Source organism: Zophobas morio, unplaced genomic scaffold (genome assembly GCF_036711695.1).
Source record: "Zophobas morio isolate AGI-343-1 ecotype UQ-CSIRO unplaced genomic scaffold, CSIRO_AGI_Zmor_V1 ptg000026l, whole genome shotgun sequence".
In the NCBI taxonomy this organism is placed as follows: domain Eukaryota; kingdom Metazoa; phylum Arthropoda; class Insecta; order Coleoptera; family Tenebrionidae; genus Zophobas; species Zophobas morio.
The window spans coordinates 16,586,069-16,601,200 of record NW_026972131.1 but is presented as its reverse complement, the minus strand read 5'-3'; the positions used below and the strand labels follow the sequence as shown (position 1 = coordinate 16,601,200).

The window sequence follows — 15,132 nt, the reverse complement described above, 5'->3', positions numbered from 1 at the left end:
ATTTCACTCTCTATTAATTAAGCTTTTTAATGGCGACGTGGAACTAGAAAATTAGCGATAGCCTCCACGTAATTATTTTTATTACTCAACTTTTAATAGTTATTTTCTTAGGCTCGTATATTGGATGACGCAGCAGTTGATGTTGCAAACCATCTTTCTAACGTAGCATCCTTTTATGTGTTTAGAATATTCCGTCTGCGTTCCCAAGAAAATGTAATTTTATTACGAGATTACGACGTGAATTTTTCTCGGTCGTCAAAATCAGAAAAAAGTCGGCGCGGTTTTTACACTGATAAAATACCGCATACAGTGTTCCAAAAACCATCCTCCACACAACACAGTTAGCAAAGAATTTCTACGATGAGATTTATCAAGATTGAAATTTATTGTCATGCGAGTCGTTGATTGAATAAAATGCGGATATTTCAAGCTTGTGATTATCGCGAGAAGTCGCGGCTTGTCAAGCGGAATTTATGGAAGCCATTTTTCCGACCATTTTGTTTCTGTCGGACTGGACGTAGTCGCGAGGCTTTAAATAAAAAATTGTTACACGAACTTCGCATTTTATGACGAACCGAAAAAAAAAACTTGGAACAAGCACCTCGACATGCGGTAGTTCGAAGACGGGAATATTTCGTTTCTTCTCTTCTCGTCTAATTAAAAGTGACAGATGAAATATGAAAATTTATTTCAAATCTGTAGGAAAAAAAACCGCCGAATTATGACGGCTGACGTGCTGACGAGATAACATCTAATCACCTTTTTTAGTTCAACGTCAGTAAAAATAAACGCACAAAAAGCCGTATCAGATTCCATCGAGAGGTTGAATAAATAACGAGGCCCTCGGAAATTTTAGAATTTGTGCTCGAATCGCTTCGCAAATGACGGCAGACAATCGGAGCGGATTTGATACGATCAAATTAGAAGGTCCCGTTTGAAGCTGAAGAAAGCCTGCGCCTTTGGCACCGTAATTAAAAAAGAAACAAAGAAAAACCGAGACGCAATCATGAGAGAAAAGCGATCATTACTCGACACAAGCTAGACAATTTAAATTATTAAATCCAACGTTCGTAAATAATGAATCCGTTTTATTGATTCGAACGCCTTGAAAATTTATTGGAAAGGGGGTCGTAGGAATCGATATCGCTAATAACCGAAATAATTGAATTATGAAAACCGAGCTCATTTGGCAATTTGGAAGCTATTAATAGCGCGCTCATCAGCTTGTTTGTTGATCAACAATCAAAGAAAATACGCTCCTTCGCCCTCCAACCCCATTCCTTGCGTCGAAATAATTTATCTCGGTATAGGAAATTCGCTGGTTTGTTTGCGTTTAATGGAATTAAATTCGCAACATCGAGCCTCTCGCCCTGTGTTAAATCAATTAAGTCCCAAATCCCCGAATTAACGCAGCTCGCGCAAATCCCGAAACATCTGAAAAATGTTTTGACTGAGAAGCGTTGGCCGAGAGCCATCACTGAAAAAAACTTGACCTTCCAACCCATCCTTGGTCTCGGTCAGAGGTCATCATCGATCGTGCTCGAGCGGCAACTACGTGAACTAAACTTGTAAGCTTCCTGTACCATTTTAAATTGTAGTTGCTCCACTCGCCAAGAGACGGCGCTACCTTTATCTCTCGAACAGTTCACGGACAGCGATTGCGGCACGTTCGAATCCGTCAGATTCCAACTGGAACTCGCATTTCGAGAACAATGCCGATTTACTTAATTGTTGTGAAGTTTTAGTCAATTTTCGATTAGCGATGTCCCGCATCGGGTCTCTCTCATCCCGTCCCGAGTATCGACCAGGCCGTTATCCGGTGACGCAACAGCCGCCCTCGCCGCCACCCCTAGACTGAAACTATGAGCATTTGCCCCCGAATCGATAGTGGCAGAAAATATGCTTAAATTAGGATTCCGGAATCGCCGAAAATCGTCATGGCTTCGTACTTGAACACACCGCTAAGTCGTCATTTTTTAATTTAAGTTGAGTTATTGTACAGTTTCGTCAAGCGTTTGATGTTACTACCTTTCAGATCTAGACGACTACATCAAGTTACTTGTGCAGCGCAGTTACTTTAATAAGTCGATATATGTAAATTTTCGAATACCGTAGAACTAATTTAATACTTTGACGACGAGAAAGTTACAAGCTTTAATTAATTGTACGGTATTACGATTTGACGTCGCAAACTTCGAGTTGCGAAAATAGACGAACTATGGCTCCCGTTTGGTGGGCTGGTTCATTTTTTACCGAGGCTCCTTATGTAAACGATCCCGAAATCATACCTTGCGTGTGCGGGGTGGGTAATCTCTGTCGAGCCTGCGGTCTCTTATGTGCTTATTTCGGGGCGAGTCGACATATTTTCGCTCGTATTTTCGGATTATGCGTCGCGCACAATCACGTTTATTAGATTTACGAGGGATTTGGCAAGAGAAACATTGACTCTGGTCTAATTTACTACTCAAAACACATTAATTTAAAAATATGTTCTGTTGATTTGTAGTTTGTGTTTATGAAAGTGACGTCAAAGTGCATTCCTGGCTCATTTTGTGCTCTACGTATTTCGTAAGCGGAAGCGTCGTTGTCGATCGAAGAAAATTCGTTAAATCTCAGCCTCGATCGAAACGAGAAGCTGATCGATCGCGCCGATGCTCCTGTATCCCTCCTTTGGTTCTATCCTTGGCACGGAATTATAGAGCGACATCTGAATTAACATAACAACGGTGTCAGGTGTGGAACCCCGCCATGTTGTATCTTCGGAATTACTCGCTTTACACCATACGCCGGCCAGTATTCAAGGTCGGAGTAACCCGTTATCTCTTCATTAGTGTTCTCGGGGAGGCGAAGCAATTTATGATCTACGCATCTAATCATAGAAAAGTGCGTGTGTGTATGTATGTGTTTGAAAACTGATATAGATAAAATATTTAGCAAGGATTAAAAGCCAACAAAACCGGCTAAATTAAATTACACCGACAATCAACTCCGTCTGCGTACAGTCGCTATGATTCGACGAATGATCGCTCTTTGTTATTAATGTTAATATGGCGGCTTTTATTGCGAAATTTATGGCATTATCTTACATTAACACACTCGCTGGATTTCGGTCGAGACAATTAAGTGTGCAGCGCCAGCTCTGGGAGATTCGCGGAGACTGCCTTTGTCTTGTTGATGGATTTCCGGGTCGTAAATAAGATTCACGAATGTGAGCCCACTACTACAAAAGCGAATACATCATGATTTCGATAAATACATTTCGGAATTTTTTTCTGCGGTGCAGGACATCTTGGTCGACTGTAATAATGATATATGATGATGATAATTTCTTATCGATCGAATTCCGACGAGAGCAGCATTGTGAAGCACTGTCAAATTTGTTCGTTGTTTGCGAGAAGAGAGAAAATACGGAATAAACAGGCCGCTTATTCTCAACAAAGCCTCGCTTATGAATACCAATTAGCAAGCCGGTGCAAAATAAACAAGAAATGACAGCCGCGGAATTCGAAACGGGAAAAGGACATCCCGGGTCGAGCTTTAAAGCCGGAACCAGTTCTATACATATTTCAAAAGATCATTAAATGAAACTTTAACGGCGTTTAATCTTCTCAGCGAGACGAATCTGTTGCTTAGATCGTTCAATTTATTAATCTCTCTGGAGGAAAAAAGTTTTCAAGAACAGGCATTCGCAGTGTGCGAAGAAACCAACTTTTTTGATACATTTTCCAATATTCTTGAATTCTAATTTTAAGTAAATAGTGTCTCGTATTTCCCCGGGGAAGGTTTCGTGAATGGTTTTTCTCCTTTTTTCCGCACTGGACGTTTTTTTAAAGAGAGGAAAAAAAGTTTCGTTGTTGTTGGGTTTTTGTATAAATATTTACGCTTTCGATTCGACAATGTTTATGAAAACGGTAGATGTTTGTTATGTTTATTTCCCTTTTTGTATTCACTAATAGAATTATAACGACGTGTTTATTTTTGTTGTGGAAGGTACATTGCATAATATTAACTGGATCTTGGTGCTTTGTGTAATTAGTGGCTACTGTGTGTATAAAAGGCTGTGCCGGATAGTCGAGAAGCACCAAGGCCAGTGGCGTGAGATTCGGGTGTTAATTTAATAATCAAAATTGTAGATATTGATTTTAACGACCCACAAAACAAAAAATATAGCTGAAATTTTAGTAGCTTTTACAATAATTAACTTAATAATTATTATAATTCATCAAGTGGAGTTACAGAGATATTCAAGTTGATTTTGAGGCACTTTGGTTTTGAACGATTCTTTTATACTCAGTCCTTGTTGCCTAGGTCGAATTCAAATTTTGAAAACTACTTGTTTATTTGCATCGTTTACAATTTTCGAGATCTAGAGGAGGCGGACAGAGCAAACCATCAGCAGGTAGGTCTTTAATAAGTAAGGATTCCAATGTCCTCCGAGCGGCGCCGAGTGCTGTTACCTAAACATGTAATGTACACTTTCATGGTCGCACGTTAATAACTGCATACGTAGTACCATTGTTTCAATATATAATGATGGTACAGTCGTTTTTGACATACGCAAATCTATAATAAAGTTCGCGCGTCCACACAAACAGGGAACAAATTTCAAACGCATTCATTCCCTTCAGTTCCGCCTCTGGCCCGCCTTATCTCCGAACGCAAACAGGTTCCTACAAATTACTTATGTAATAATTAAATGTTCGCCTCTCCTCGTCAAAACTGTACCTTGTTTCGCCACGTTCCATCACAATTAATTCCAACACAAGCACCATCTGGCGAGCTTCCCATGTTATAAATTACGTCAAAACCATTTACTAGTGACATATTTTCGCCGTTATCTCTCCCATCAAAGATAACGTCACAGGGACGAGCCCCGCGACCTTGGGGTCGTCGGAGTAAATCGCAATGACGTATTTTCAAGATTAACAGTCACGGAAATGCCGGCGAGGAAGTGTAAATTTGTCGGAATGGCGGTTTTTTTCTTTTAATATTTGACATAGAGAGTGAGCCGAATGGTGTCGTAGATCTTCTTAAGGGCCACTTTAGGGGTGATTTTCCACGACAGGCGGCCACACTAATCAAGCAGAGAATCGCGCGCGGCCTTGGATGCGGCCTCACCCTAATTGAATTAGGGTCAGGCGAACGACGGCGGTTTTTTAAAAAGATACAAGGGCAGTAAATATAACAAGGACGAGAACTCGGCACTATACATTGTTATAGATTTTTCGTGGACGGGAGAGAAGACCTGCAGCGCCACCTTCCGCCGAGGGGCTCAATTCGTCGCGCATAGGGATGATTCTGACGGCTCGTGTTGTAACACGTCGTAACTCGTAACATAACATAAAGACTGTTTAATGTTTATGTAGTTGGCGGAAAGTGTTATCTTTGGTGACGTAATATTTTATTTTAATCTGTCTTTTCGTTTCCAATTCATATAATTTGTCCGAATTTGATTTTAATCGGGGTCAGTTCCCAAAACATTGCACCTTCGAGACGCATCCCAACTTTCGATTAATCCGTTACCAGCAGTTTCTTTCCGGCAGGTTTCGGGCCTCATCAAATCACACCCATCGCCAAGTGCAGACGTCGCGACGCAAATAAGAATCGCCGCCGAAGCAATTCGAGTTCAGTGAGTGATCTTTAATTAAACTGCAAACACAGCTTGCTCGCGTGGTTTTAATTAAACCTGGAAGAGCAGAGGGGGCGGCCGGCTTTCGAGCTCCATTAAATGTCCATAAAAGCAAAAATTTACTCAACAATAAATACACGCCTGGGTTAACATCACCATCGCAGAAGGGGATCCTGATCGATCCCGGACATGAAACACCGGCTGACCTGGCAGTCTTCTGAAATTCACGATTTGTTGTGGGTCACAACATGTATCCGACGATATTATGGCTAAAATGAACTAATTTTCGGACTTTTGTACCGTACAGCGTTTTCCGGTTCATCTCTGATAGGGGTGAGATGTCTCTGCAGACGCCGCGATTCCTCAACTGCCCTCAGCAACTTGCCGTAAACGCCAAGAGGCAGGTACTTCACCCCTACGACCGGCAGTAGCCATCTTGTTTTTTTTTGTAGTCCAAAAAAACGTGTGGCGTAAATATCAAGTTCACTTGTTTTGTTCGATTCCTTTGGCACACCTTCTGTTCTGTAACTACTTACGTCTAGTTTGTGCAGTTTTATTAGAGGCGAATTATTCGTTGCTTTCGTGTTTCCACCCGGACCAAACTCGTTTTGCTCCTCCCAATTTGTTTGTTGCAAGAATGTTACATTCTCTCTGGACTTATGTTTTTCTTTGTAATAACATAAATGTAGTTTTTCCCTCAACCCTTACAACTTGCTCCGAGTGTTTTAACGATGCAACCGATGCGGGTTTTAATGGCTTCCACTAAACATTAAAAACTTAATTAGCCGTACAAGACAACAAAACTCATCGGAAAACTGAGCATGTTCGCCTTTTATTGGCCGATTGTTACACCATTCCTGTGTTGTAATCGTTGTGCGCTTGATACTGGCGCATTAATCTACCCTCGTCGTGCTTCGATGTTTCAGAAAATACATCTTTGCTGAAGGAAAATAATTTTTTGCAAAGCTTTTTTCCTACCAGCTGGAGGGATGCGTTTTGACATGTTTGTGTCATGTGATGCGAGGTATTTGTGACGTTAATGAAACGTGCGATGGCTGTAACGACTAGCCGATAATAGTTTATCGTAGCATTATTTCCATTTTACTTTAATTGCTGGTTCTTTATTAACGCATGTTTCTTTATTCCTTGTGATGCATGTTCGTGGAATTCAAAGGTGCTTTAATGTTTGTTGTTTTTGTTTGTGAACGTTGACGTTATCTGTTATCTATGACAAGTTTTTTAAAACTATAATTTAACTATTTTAACTTACCTCGTATCATCGACGTACACATTTGCTAGGAAGCGTCTTGAAATATGTCGATTTCCATATTTTGTTAATATGGAAACGGTTCTGCGAAACTAATAAACATTAGGTAATATTTATAAACGATGGACAGAAAGGTGCAAGTCTGATGACCGGGTAAGAGGCGGAAGTAAAACAAAAGCTTCCCAGTATGTAATGTATCTATTGGCAACAATGCCCTGAATGATTAGTTAACAAATAGTAATAGCATTATAAAAACGTAATTGGATCATTAGCGATTTTGTTAGTCATTGGAAAATTCATAAACAATGGGACAATAAAACTTTATATATTGCTAATTTTACGTAGCATTGATTGCGTTGTAGGTTTTGGAATCTTCGAGCCAGTCGCACTCATTGTAAAAATATAAATTCAGTTCGTAAAATCGTTGCGGTCGTGGTATTTTTCATAACATTTGAATTTATTATTTTATTTAACAAATGAAAACTCTTCCACAGGCCGAAGGCGTATTATTTGTAAATCTTCCTAGATAAAGTTAGTTTTTTCAATTAGCCAGTTCTAATAATTCTTCGCATTTTCAATTAGCGCCTCTGTAGTCACAAAACTCTCGGCTTTTATTTCCCCCGTCATCTTGTTCAATTACGCGCTTTTGAATATTTTACGACCCGCCTAAGCGTCTATTTTTTTCCTTTAATGCACCCCCGAAAAGAAAGCCCGTATTTATCTTATGCAGATACCGCCCTCGCATTTCCATAAAGTTACGTGACATTAAAATTTGGCCAGTTTGTGTTCCGTCTTGTGCAAATCTTGAGCCCGGTCATCCCTCGATTCGAACTTCGCGCGAATTAATCGGCCCGGAAAAGCCCCCTACGTCGAAATACGTTCATTAATTAATTAACCAGTTGGCTGTTGAACCTTCTTCGCGTTCACCTCCTTGCGTTAATTAATTGTTAATCAAGGTGCCGTGGTCCCGTCAGACGCAACAACGGCCAGTAAAATCGATTCCGAAAATTCCGTCGCGGGCCGTTTTTCCTCCGCTTTTTCGCCGTTTTTCCCACCGTCCGTCGTTTTTTCCTCGTTCTTCTTGTGCGAGGCGCCGCAGATCGGAGTTTGGCGGAAGTGTTCGCCGGTTTTCGCGGTACCGCTGGAATGACACATTGTGTTGATTCAGTATAGTGCGGTCGGGTTGCTTCGAACGAATATGCGAATGCTATCCTCAAAATAACACGCGTGTTATTGTGCGGTGGTGGCTGTGTGCGGATTTTTTGCACGATGACGTCCGGCGAGGATTATTGACCGACCGGCACAGGCACAGGCACAGGCACAGGCAGGTAAAAAAAATACGAAGGCAACGATATTTCGGCTCAGCACGGGAAATCACCCCCCGAGCTAGACCTTGTTCGCGAATTTCCAAATTATGTAAAAGGTAATTAAGGCCGTGTTGACCGGAGGGGAATGTTTTTGTTTTTCTATCACAATAAGTAATCTAATTCGTTTAATTATCGTCTAATGGAGCAACCGGTTTAATTACTATTGCGTTGCGCTTTTTTGGTGCATGGGAGAATCGCCGATGATTAGAATTAATTAGGTCCGTCAAGGACTGCTAATTCGAAATTTACGATTTTTCGGACGCGCTATAACGAAAATTTAATCTCGTCGCCCTTGGGCTTTTCGAAATATCTTGGGTGTTATTAACAAACCTATTTATTATACATGATATGATAATAAAAGAGAGCATTCTTATGTAAAGTAATTCAGGGGGGATATGGAATATTTGGAAGGATTAGCAACTCGGTTGGGTCAATAAACGACCGTTATCTAGGAGCGGGTCTTATTAAAACCTCGGATTAGTGATCGATGTTTAATCTTGGAGATCGTGTATCCATCAAATATTCAAAGAAGAGTGTAAAAGGGGCGGTTTTCATGAGGACGTTTTACGAGGTTGTTTTGTCGATAGGGTACTTGGCGAATATTACGTGCAATTGCTGAAACGAATCCATACAATATAGGGATACGAAGAACCGAAAATCGAGACCAAGATATGTCGAATATTACATACCTGAAGTAGGTATTACTGGAAAACTTAATAACAATGACAATAAAATTGAATTTACCATAATAAAAACAAAAAAACATCTTCATATTCCTACACCACTAGGCTCTATAGCATTAAATGGCACAAGACAAGTATTAAAATTGTATTATTCATTCGGTTCGTTTTAAGTATTGAGAATTAGCTTCGACTTTTTGCTCTTAGGTTGATTGAACGAATATTGTGCTTTATTACTATCAATTCGTGCCATAAATCCTCATAAAGAATAATCTACTGGATTTGTGTCCACAAATTTCTCAGAACCTGTGAGATTTTTTGAATGCCAATTAACTTAAAAACAGCACCACTTCCTGAAAGAATAAAATGAAAGAATGTTGATCAATAAAATATTGGTCTTTCTTCCGAAACTTGATGCATATAATCCACATTTATGGATGACCAGTTGTTCTTGCTAAACGCCATATTCTTGTGAAACTAATAAAACAATTAATTGTGAATATTGTTTATTTAAAACACAGACCGTGTTCTTTTAAATGGACCACTCTTTCAATCCGATCCCCAAACCGTATATTTCCTGTGTATATATTTTTTGTCATGTGGCAGTTCGGATTTATTACAATAATCTCGTTGCTGTGCTTTCCTCGTTTTGTGCACGCGTTCCCACTTTCCTCCTCGACAATCGAACCCCGTTTTCTTCGACCTATCAAATATTTCCTTGATCTTCTGCTTCGCGAATTGCGTGCGGCCCGACTGTTGTTTCCATATTTATTACACCGAAATTCTATTTTAAATTGAAGCACAAAGCTTCGAAAATATACCTTGACGGAGCCGGTATATATCTTTAGTAATGACGAAGCGAAAATAGCGATGGATACTCGATAACCTGCCTAACTATTAACTGCGATCAACGTTTCTGATAGGTTTAATTTAATGGTGGAGTTCCGTGTCGAGCAAAATCTAACGATAGAAAAATAAAAAAAAGTAAAATAAATCGCGATAAAATCGTGACGACGGTGAACGATTATCTGAATTAGTTTCTTTTAAATCACGATCATATATGTGTAAATTTATTAACAACATAACGCTAATCGCAATTATCGCTTTAGCGCCGCTTTACGAATTGGTGATTATTGCTCGATACAATTTGAAACGTCAACAGCGATAACTGATTAAAACCGCATCAAAAAAACATTATTGTCTTCGCGTTTATGTAATTAGCGCCAGAGCTGCGAAAATTCATCACCGTGCCACTCTAATAATCCCTAACGGTTTAATTAACTGACAGTTAATTAAAGCGCCGCCACTGGAACAATTTTCTGTTGAGCGATTTTCGTCGGGGCGAGACAACGTACTTGGCGAAAACTATCGCGAAAAAACACTGCGATCTCAAACTGTCAATCAAATTACATCCATATTAATGCGAAAATCTAGGTCTGCGTAATGCGTGCGAGCGAATTTTTTCCAGATGGGTATTACGTAATGGATGGTCAAGGCCGTTAAAATCGAATTTGATCGATGGCGGGATCGTGCCTGGGATGATGATGAATGAAACCAGAGGCGTTACACGCATTTGTGACTTTACTTGCTTGCGTCTTCCTACGCACGCTTCAAAAATTCATTACTACTCTTCATTAATTTTCCCCCTATGACGTCACCTTCGGCCATCATCCCTCGTGCAGACGCGATCAATCACGATAAGCCTACTGTTTTTCGTCCGGTTCAAGGCTGAGCTTAATCTCACCCTTTATCCAGGGTTGTTTCGATGGCGGCAGCATCCGGTCGTGAATTTTTAATAGCCCGCCAAGCATCAGCCCCTCAAAAGTACGTAATACGTGAACGCTCCACGATAACGTCATTCATAATGGAGCCGGGCAAGAAGGGTGGTTGACGACACGAGTCTTTATATTTTCTGTTTACCCAGAATGCACGTATCATAATTTTATTAGTAAGCGCGAGGTCTGCTTGCCCCGTATACGGAACCTATCTCTTTTTTTTTTTGGGTTCCCTCTGTTTGGAATAAGCCATCATGTTTTTGCTTCCCGTTGTTTTCGCAGTCGCATTGATCGATCGATCGTCTTATATAATCGGGTCGAACGATTCATCTACATCCCCTACTTTTTGAATAAAATCCAGATATAGCGTGGCAAACCAGTTAGAGCCTCCCCTTGAATTCGCCATGCCGATAAAGGCGGTTTAGCGTGTTTATAGGCGAGCACGTGATTAATCGTCTTTTTTCAGTTTTGTGCAAATTTAACAGTCGATTGTGTGCTGGCGTGCCGAGAAATATCGTTTGTTTAGATTTATTACTTTTTTTTAACGCACTCGAGAATAAATAAACGTAAGCTTATACGAGCCAATTGTTTGTTACGTCGATGATGGGGCGCCCTGTCATGAAATGTCACTGGCTGATTGGAAAAATCGAGGTGGTTCTGATTCTAAGGGTAATTGGATTTTTTTATATAGTAGGCAGACGTGATTCTTATCGACTGACGTCATGGGTCAAAAAACGTAATTGACCAATTAGAATTTTGGAAGTCCGGGTCTAGTCAACTTTGTGAATTATTTTGACTAATCAGAAGAGGGCAATTAAAGAAAATGTAATTTTGGGTATGGTTGCCAACTGTTCCTGTCGATTTTTCTTTTAAAATACCACTTCGTACCAAATTTAGCAGATATTTCTTTCCAAAACCAGGAGGGGATACGGATGAACCAACCTACTCCCTTTGACATGACTCTGTTCTAAATGTAAACAATGACCAGCGATCGTTTAGGAATTCAATAAAAAAATAATATTCGTATTTTAAGTATAAACTTAAAAATTATTAGCACGCCCAACCAATTATATGTTTCTTGTGCTTCCCAAATACATGACTGCTTGTATGTATACTGATACTCCAGCTTCAATGCTCCGTTTTTATATTTCCGTTAATTTAACGAAATTTTTCTTTAACAGAACATGTTGTTTCTCTTCTCAGTCTCGAGCTACTTATCGACATATCCATAAAAAATTATACATAATATAATAAAAAAAAGTGATAAATAATTCCTATTGTTATTCGGCATATCTCCTGGAAACTTGCCGGCATCAGCATCGAAAAATAACCGTCCTTTGCTCCGCCATTACGTCAGTCCGGAAAAAAAATCAAACAAATAGCACGATGATAAATCAAAATTATAAAAAGAAAACCATCACTGTTCTGAAGGACGAGCTGTCCAATCGAACGACATTTTATCTAATTTACCTCCGGTATATAAATATCGTTATAAATTACATTACGTAAAAATTGCGTGTTCGCTTACCCGCTATCTTCTAAGTCTTGTGGATTACTTTGACCACTGCAGTAATTCCAATTGTTCGTTGCGACCTATCTCGTTCGGACGAAAATTCCATTTTCATCCGTCTAGACCAAGGAGATCGAAGCCGGGACCTCAAACAAACAGATAAATTAACATTGAGAAGTTTTCAAGACAAACATTTAGGGATCGAACTCGCCGAAGGTGTTGTTGACAAACGAGATCCGGTCGATTCGGTGCGGAAATTATAGTCAATTATACGGGTCGGTTTAGACAAAGGTGTGTCGGCAAAGTAGTTATATTAGGGATGGGCTTCTCAGGGGTCTAGTCTAGGTCCCTGATTTTCTCCAACAAGTATATGCGCATTTGCGAACAAAAGAAGTGTAATCAAGAATATTGGTGGAGAAATCCGATCATATCGTTCCTTCTTTGAAGAAACTCGACCGCTTCGGTATGTCGTTATTTTGCGATTTCGCAAGGGGCGCCTCGATATGCGACACAAATCACTGTTTTTGTTTCGCATGGGGGAGACCGAGACCCTTCCCAAATCCGATTAATAACGATAAAAGTAGCGTTTGCTTATCGAGCTTCTACATTCAACTGGTAGGATCCCCACACCCCTTAATAAGATAAATCAAATAGACGAAATGGCCCAATCTGTCCCGGCTGCGGGAAGCAGAGACAAGAATAACGGGGTCGACCCTTGACACTTGCCAAATGCAATGTTTACACCCTCCATCATCGATCGGATCGAACACCTGACATTAAAACATATCCCTTTCGTCGATTGATTGCTCTGCCGCTGCCGTTCTCAAGGCACATTACTGGAGCCTTGACCTTTACTAATGTCAGTTTAGGGATCGTGCTCCATCCGAAGGGTGGTTAGGGCGAAATGGAAAGAAAATTAATTTCATCGGAACAATACTGGGTTTGTGCGAATTATCCTTTTGATGGTGGGTAAGCAACTACTTTCCGGGTTCGGCGACACGCGGCACAAGTGTCACACTGCGGTCTGAGCACAAACACACGGCTTACTTTATTGGATCACGTTATTCAAGGGGATTACTCTGCGAATTCTCTACAGTGCCCCATTGTTCACGGTCGCTGAGTTAATTACTTTGAGAGGAATACCTGGGCCACAGGGCCAGCCGGAGGTGAAGCGGGACCAAAATTCGATAAAAAATCTACAGAAGGACGATGTTATCGAAGATCTTGAACTCATTTGAAAAAAAAAGTTAACCATAAAATGAAACAATTATATTGTAAACATTTATTTTTTAATGTTTTATTTAAAAAGTTTAAAAAAAATACGAAGAAAAAAAATAAAGATGTTAACACAAACCACTTTATTATTTGCTCCCTAGTGTTCTACGGTTGACATTTTTTGTTGTTGCTTTTGCTTTCGCGAAAAATTTTTGATGATCTGAATCTTGCTTCTGATTTTACTGCTTATTTGATCGTAAAGCTGTTAATCCTCGCAGCATTTTTCGGTTTGTTGCAAAACAAATTACCAAGTCGAGTTCTTACATAACACCGAAGTTTCGTGGTTCTCATAAACTCCACTAGACATCCAAAATATTAAATTGCAGTATATACTTATCATCAAAAGTGTAGAGCTTTGAAAAATGAATTATTTTTTGACGTTCCGTAAATAATTCTCGCTCGACGACGATCAAACACGGATCGCTCTTTCGAACCTCGTTGTTTTTTGCATATGTTTTCCCACAGCTAACAGGACATCCGCACTGATTATTCAAATTCGTATTTTGTCGTCGAATCCGAAATTCGCTGATTAATATTCATGTACTTTTTCGGCAAGTGGAGTAGTTGGAAACATTCAAATACCGACAGTTATGTAAATACACATCCGAATAATCTAAAGCGTATTTTTTCTCTTACCTTTTACGATAATTATCTGCTCAATGACTCCAATAACCCCGCACGAAATGGCTCTTCGGAAATACCTTTCGTGTCATCTTATCTTTATTTTCGTCTAAATCTTTCGATAAGATGAGATGAGGTCGCGTTAATGGGATCAGAAACCATTTTTTTTCTCGAGGTCCATATGTTGTGTGCGATCTTTCAACAAAACCTGCATCGTAAAAGTATTTTTAAAATCCCAAATTACACCTGTTGGCAGTTTTTTCGTCGTAATTTCGTCGAAATGTAAATTCCGCGATCCGTTACGTAACTTATTTATTAAGTTAAGAGTGCTCCTGGACTGTGTACACATGCGGTCAAAAGCAAGTGTCGTCCGCAGCCCTGCTGTCGTGTTATTACATTAGTTATGCATTGTAGCTGCATTAATTGCGGTATTGGTTCAAAACAAATATTTCAAAAGCTGGTTGGAGGCTAATTTATTCGTGAAAAGGGGCGCGGTGAGATCGAAATCGACGCGTTATCTTTAAGTCACCAAATAACAATAATTTTGTTTTTGACATTTCTAGTCTTTTCAAGATGTCCTGAAATTGTTTCGATCGTCAGGTGAAGTGCAACATTCTTCGGAAAATACGCGAGGTAGACAATATGCAATTCGATTCTACTGCAATCAGTATAATCACGTTTGCATATGTCAGAATCTTCATTCTCCTCATGCCTCCGTCCAGAGACCGTGTCTACGTGTCCTACATTTTCCGATTTGAATTAGCTGCGATCGGCAAGCGACGTCCCATGAATTCACAAGGGAGTTGTACTCCTTTTTTCTTGGCACGCACGTCTTCCGGATCCACCTATTTACACGGACCCGGCACAACAAATTTCGCGTTGGCAACAACAATAAGCGCAGCTGCTCCTCCGATTCATTCATTATTCCCTATGTTATTTTAGGTACTTCGTTATTATTCGCATAATTCGTGCCGGTCGTAATTCAAGATTCGCCATGGCTTTGAAGTA

General features: G+C 40.0%; 2 protein-coding genes across 6 annotated transcripts in view; one reads left to right on the top strand and one right to left on the bottom strand.

Moving 5' to 3' along the window:
- Positions 1–12,374, bottom strand: part of LOC135136720 (5-hydroxytryptamine receptor-like) — a 278,029-nt gene extending 265,655 nt beyond the window's left edge. The window contains exon 1 of the mRNA XM_064066163.1: positions 12,247–12,374. The gene's annotated coding sequence lies outside the window, so the exon portion shown is untranslated. The remainder of the gene's footprint in view (positions 1–12,246) is intronic.
- The window catches only part of LOC135136717 (3',5'-cyclic-AMP phosphodiesterase, isoforms N/G), a 126,627-nt gene that overhangs the window by 50,311 nt on the left and 61,184 nt on the right, over positions 1–15,132 (top strand). For 2 of the 5 annotated variants that reach the window (XM_064066151.1, XM_064066150.1), the window contains exon 1: positions 8,074–8,224. The exons of the other annotated variants lie outside the window; for them this stretch is intronic. The gene's annotated coding sequence lies outside the window, so the exon portion shown is untranslated. Of the gene's footprint in view, positions 1–8,073; positions 8,225–15,132 lie in introns of those variants that run through there. 5 annotated transcript variants of the gene reach the window in all.